General features: G+C 43.2%; 1 long non-coding RNA gene across 3 annotated transcripts; it reads left to right on the top strand.

The window, feature by feature from the left end:
- The first annotated feature begins 888 nt into the window (after nt 1–888).
- LOC109748947 (uncharacterized) lies at nt 889–3,560 on the top strand. Of its 3 annotated transcripts, XR_002229470.4 has the most exons (4): nt 936–1,329; nt 1,442–2,179; nt 2,727–2,876; nt 3,290–3,560. It is a non-coding gene; the product is annotated as an uncharacterized lncRNA (long non-coding RNA). The 3 variants fall into 3 exon arrangements; XR_002229469.4 differs by having other exon boundaries at nt 889–1,329; nt 1,442–2,876; XR_005756679.3 differs by having other exon boundaries at nt 967–1,329; nt 1,406–2,876.
- The last annotated feature ends 2,945 nt before the right edge of the window (nt 3,561–6,505 follow it).

Below are 6,505 nucleotides of genomic sequence, written 5' to 3'. Positions count from 1 at the left end.
ATACGAATCCAACGATATAATTTTTGTTGACATGCATTAACATTTTGTTAGCTAAATATTTGGCCAGAATTTGGCACGAACTACAAAGGTGACCTATAAACTAGGACGGAGGTAGTAGTGCTACGCCTTACGCCCGCTCCCTCGCCCACGTGCGCGGTGGCTCCCAGGACGAGGAGAAAATTTTACTACTCCCTCCGTTTACTCCTCGTCCCTACATTGGTTAGAGAGATTATCATATTGTTTGGAATATATGTCTTTTAGTAGTACTTCCTCCGTTCTAGTTTATGGCTCAATTTCTTTGGAGTAGTATATAGGAGTAGTACCCCTACATCAATTTTCTTGGAGTCCGTGGTGCAGCAAGCTACCCTAGGCTATGTTACTACTCCCTCCTTTCTATTTTATGGCTCAATTTCAAAATCTCTCCAACCAAGATAGACGGTGAGTGGTGGAATTAATTTCGTAGTTTGCATAAGTAATGTACGCTCGTTTTTCTCAAGAAGTTATGTTTACCGAGGCATTAATTAGAATGAATGCATGTATGACCACTAAATTTCCAAGAACTTCTACATGCATTGGTGAGTTTTCTCTTGACAACTAGTAATTATATACGTGCAATGCACGTTAATTTGGAAGTATATTAAGTGCATGCGGATATTGAGTAAGATATTATTTACATGTTACTCCCTCCGTTCCTAAATACTTGTTTTTCTAGGCATTTCAACAAGTGACTACATACGGAGTAAAATGAGTGAATCTACACTCTAAAATATGTCTACATACATCCGTATGTGATAGTCATTTAAAATGCCTAGAAAAACAAATATTTAGAAACGGAGGGAGTATTATGTATTAAAACTATATTTGACATGAAATTAACTGCACGCTAAGCCCTCATTTGCTTGTCGTGGATCCCCGGGGGATCCCGGCCTTATGCCTGGGGGAAGAAGCCACGGGCCGAGTTGACTCGGGGCAGCCCACGACGTCATTTGGTAGCACACCGTCAAGAGGGACCCCTGCCCTTTCCATGTCCCTTCCCCGGGAGCGATTCCCTGATCTCATCAAGTCGGGCAGGAAATCCTCGAGAAGCGACGACGCCGACTCAATCCTCCCGAGCTTGTGCCTCCGGCGGCCACCCGCGCCTCTAGCCAAGAGCTTCTCCCCCCGCCGACGACGTCACCCCCTCTCTCCTGCCAAGATCCTCTGCCCGGTGATGGCGATGGCCCAGAGGTCAGTTTCTACTTCCGGCGAGATCGACTACCCCTCGCGGCTCATATCTCCTCAGACGAACAGCAATGGGCTAGCGGTCACCTTCCCCGTCCTCCGAGCCAGGTTAGCCCGCTCCTCTTCCTCGTCCACCACTACCACCTATTTGATGCCTCGGTTAGCACTGATGATGTTGCTCCAGATCCACGGACCTGAGCGTCTTTTCCTCATTTTACAGCTAATCAGACTTGGACCTCTCCCACCATTGTCAAATTAATGGTGAGCACAATCTCTTCCTTTCGCTTCTCCCCCCTAGATCTGCACAGTGTTTTGATTGGTCAATTGGCTCTTGTGATTGATTGTGAGGTCTGATGCTATATTTTGGATATTTCAAGGACCATTTTTCTTGTTTGGACTCTTGTTACTACAGAGCAAAGCATTGCCTAATGTGTGGCAGTTTGTCTATTGAAGTTAGATTATTGGCTGCATACATTAGAATTTAGGTGCAATTCTGAAGAATGTGGCAAATGCAGTGGATTTTCTGCATTAAATTACTGGTGAGTCTTGTGAACTTTGGTTTAGGCAAGTTAATTGCTTTTGTGTAGACAGGCAAATACTGAACGTTTTTCTTTGTTAGATCCTTATGGCAGTACATACTACAATTGTTTATTTTTATGCTTTTTTCGTAGTTATAAATTTTCTATTTTTAGTTTTGGTATCCTCTGCAATTAAATTCACCATGGCATACTTTTTAGACAGCATGTGCAGTTACATGCCATTACGCATCATACACTTTGCATAGCTCAACACTCTTCTTGTATCTATGGATATCCTGATCTATTGATGTCAAGTTTGTTTCACACATGACAAAGGACACAACACCAAATAAATCAAGAAATATTCATCAATACCACTGACTCATGTCTTAGACTTTATTTGTTCAAGGAGGAAATTTCTGCGATGGAGAGAACATAAGGTGTGTAGACAGTTCGTCTTATATTTTCTTGTTCTGCACTACATCCATCTTATCTTTATTTATTTTGCGCCATTATTGACCTGAGTTTTATCTGAACCTGAGTTATATCCATCTGACTGTTTGTAGATCCACGAACCTTTGTTTCCAAACTCTGCCTATTCTTTCATTTGCAATAACATGAGTTATTCTGAATTGATCATTTGATGTTACCCTAGCAGTGCCTCCATAGAAAATTAAATCTAGTTGATGTTATCCTTTGATCAACTTCTGCAAACATAAGGAGCTAGTTGGTCTCGCTCCAATAATACATGGATTACCATTTGGTCTATGTGTTTAGATGAGGGTCACTATATACATCTGCAGATTAGCATTTATCATTCAGATTTTCAATTTACATTTTCAAGGTATGTGATTTGATTTATCTGGAGGTAAGTTGTGCTTTCTGTCGGTTGCAATTACTATATGCTCCAAGCTGTGGCAACAATACTTCAGAATTATTTTTCTAATCATTCCGCCAGAGTAGTATTTTATTATTATATGATTGCAGGAGTTGTATATGGATGTACTGGGGGCACCAAGAAGAAAGGGTAGTATATGGATGTACTAGGGCCCCCCAAAAGAAGAAAAACTGGGGGCACGATAAATTTATCCTAGACACTATGAGGTTTTCTGGGACTCGACTCGTGTAACTGTTGAGGTGGGTTGAATTATTTTGTAATTTTGCTAATTATTTTTGTATTTCATGTTTCCTAATTTATATGTATAATCTATAATCTCCGTACTTTGGTAGGCTAATACCCATTTCTTAATGATAAGATCGTTGTAATTGAATTATCGCCTTAAGAGTGTCACCAGCGATCACAAAAGTTATTTTTTGTTCTGTTGTATTAGTGTTAAGATCTGTATGAGTATGCCTTAGCCAGTATTGGTTTCAGATAACCAATCTGGACTGGCCATTGGGGTCTTTTTCGGCGATTTTGACTTTTGCACATAAAAGATCGGAACTGAAATGCCAATGCGATTTGTGTTATGATGTCATATTAGAATCTGTTAATAATTTCTCATATGCTTCTCTTTCCCAGCTTATGATCCTTCATTTGTATAAATCAGGGGGGCTACACTTCTGAGACGAGGCTACAACACAATTTTTGTTGGAGTCGGCTACATTCTTACACCTCTAGCTCACGAAGGTCGTAGTCCCAATTTGGATCGCCACTCAGCACGAGTGGAGTGACACTTGATTTCTTGTTCTGTATTAGAGTACCTAAGAAATGTTGCCTCTTTATGTTATGTGACATCTTTAGTTCTGACTATATTCTCATGAGTGTCCGAAGATGATAGTGTAAATGAATGATTATTTATACATTTGCAAATTCCTTGATTTTCTGTGATTTCTAGAATTATATGTAATGTATTGAATATATTTGTGTTTTTTTGTAATTATTCATGGTATTTTTCTGAGCTGTTTCAGAATTGATTGCATGGAATCCTTCATTTTTGTGTTTTTTTATTTATCTTCTTCTGGGGATTTTGGCCCCGTCCACCTGTTGCCATTTGGTAAAGTGGACTTTGGGAGATTTCCCCCGTGGTAGAAGGGGATCCTACCTGACCCTCAAAATCCCTCGATGGGGTTTGCTACCCAGGGCATGTTTCCTCGGGCAACCAAATGAGGCCTAAACGTGTCGAGCACTCGACATTGAAGCAGTCTAGGTCATTGGATTGACATGATTTGATGTCCGAGATAAATTGAATTTGCCTATTTGGGTCTTTTTATATTGGTATAGATATAGATATAGATGGTTGCGTCGGGTTATTTAACACATCTCGAAATCCAACATGTGATGGTCCTACTACTACTGGTAGAATTGAGACTTATAAAACGGAAAATGAATTTTTTTAGACTAGCCCTATAAACCGGAAAAGAGGGAGTAGTAAGTAGTATACTACTTTCATAGTGGGTACGTACTCTATAAAATCAGATTTTCCCAAAACTAAGTCGCTCAACCTTTATTTGCTTGTTTCCCTTCCTGCCTTGTTGCCTCGAACAGACTATGCCAAACTCCCCTGCCTGCCGCGCGGGAAAAGACCCGCCCTCGCCTTTTTTTAGTCCGGGTTTGTATCGATGGATCGTGCGAAGCAGCAAGAACCAAGCTGTGTCTTGTACTCCTCCGTCGACGCTCCCTTTCATGAATTCTGTACTTCCTTTCGCCGACATGTGGGACATATAGCAACCGGGTTGACGTGCCATGCACCAAATAACAGTGCAGAACAGCAGGGGGACGCACCCCAGTCGTACCGCCCCAGTAGTAGTAATGAGCAATGAGACGTCAAATCACAATGCCACACCTTCCCAGACGGACGAAGCAACCATTATTTCACACTTCGCTTCGCCATCATCTCCTTCAAGAAAACCACGTAGTATTGCTTCTGCCATTGTTCTGCTTCAAGAGGGACATGCGCATCGCCTTGGTACATCATGACACGTGGGACCGCATGACAGGCCATGCTCCCCCGCCCATCGCTCGGTAAAATCACCTCATTTTTACTACTTCCTCCGTATCGGTTTACAGGGCATGCACGCCATTCTGGGTTGAGAATTTAACTGGCTATATATGTGATGAACAGTATATCACTACAAAAAAGACACTTCCGTGATGATACGTGTTTGTCACAGTAGGTCACGTTTTCTATCATGCATGTACACCCATGACGATTTTATAACAGAATCAAGGTAGTCATACCTGTGCTGTCGTAGAAGTGTTCCATGACATTACCAAAATTATCATCACGGAAGTGTCCACTTCCATGACGATAAATCGCGCGTCATAGAAGTGCTTTTGTCAAGGGTGACTGACACGTGGCATCCACCGTAACGGGTCGCCGTTAAGCTATCGGGTCTGGTTTTGTATCCGATAACCCGTTAACAGACCAGACCAATGAGGATTTTCCACGTGTAAAATTGTCATTGGCCGGAGGAAACACGCGGGCTCACCGTTGGGACATATGTCATCCATTCATTGGACATGAGGCGCCTATGATACGTCGACACGTGGCATGGCCCAACAGAGGCCCATTCCGGTGAAAAGGCCGGCCAGTTTGACTTGGTCAACCGGTAACGGGCCGGCCCACGAAAAGCCTGTTAACGGCCTGTTCGTATATAGCCCATTTACGGCCCGCTAACTCATGGCCCGTTACGGCCTACCGGAATTAAGCCCAGTAGCTTCATCTGGGCCGTCCAATATGATTCCAGCCCGTTGTAACTTCCGACACATGTGTGGCCCATGATGTCTTCCGGCCCATACGAGGGCATTTGTAACTCTTGGCCCATTAAAGGCCCGTGGTGAATCTGGCCCGCAATGAACAATGTACCGCTTTATACCCATTAATGGCCCATTATTCCATTGGGCCGTTTCCAACCAGTGTTATCTTTCGGCCTTCTCAGGGCCCATTTATTCTTGGGCTTATTTTCAGCATTCGGTTACTTACGGCCCGTTACTGGCCTTTTCTGCTTGTGGGCCAAATTCAGCCCATGGTTACAATCGGTCCGTTTGCGGCCCATTAATTGGTTGGGCCGTTTTCGTAGCGTCATCAACTATGGCAGATTGACGACGGCCCATGAATGGACGATTCCAAATCTAGCCCGTTTATGGCCCATAATGTGGTCTGTTATTGGCCCATGTTTGGCCGATCGATCATACGGCCCGTAGAAGGCCCATCGATGCTACGGCCCGTAGAAGGCACATCGTTTCTACGACCCTTAGAAGGCCCATTGTTTCTACGGCCCGTAGGAGACCCATGGTAACTACAGTAAATATGTAGCCCGTGGTTATTGTGGACTAGTTTTAAAAATAGGCTATTGCGGCCACTAGCAAACCGCGAAAAAAGAACTGCACTGACTACAAGCAAACAAATAAACAAGACAACAAGGAAATAAATAAGCAAGCAACTTACGCTAGGTATCACAACTATTACACATATTATATCCACTGGGCATCAAAGTTCGCCACCAGTGCAAATATAGGGAACAAAGCCGCATATCATATACACTGGTTGTCAAACTTGGCGACCAGTGCAAATAAACGCTGCAGCAAAACAAGTCCAGAACTGAAACCACTTCAGAAGAGCTCAAGAAACAATATCCTGGGTACCCATAATGCTGGCAAGATGCTTAGCAAGCTTATTAACTTTCTCTTGTTTGGCGCTTAAATCCTCCAGCACTTGCTGTTGCACAAGAAAGTATGTATCTGAATCCTGCAGGGACTTCCTCAGTCCTTCGGCTTCTTGCCGCAGCACAGCTGACTGATGCCTTTCAGCTTGTAGCTGAGA

The sequence above is a fragment of the Aegilops tauschii genome, chromosome 5 (genome assembly GCF_002575655.3).
Source record: "Aegilops tauschii subsp. strangulata cultivar AL8/78 chromosome 5, Aet v6.0, whole genome shotgun sequence".
In the NCBI taxonomy this organism is placed as follows: domain Eukaryota; kingdom Viridiplantae; phylum Streptophyta; class Magnoliopsida; order Poales; family Poaceae; genus Aegilops; species Aegilops tauschii.
Note: the sequence above shows the minus strand (reverse complement) of the source record. Positions and strands in the feature narration are given on the sequence as shown.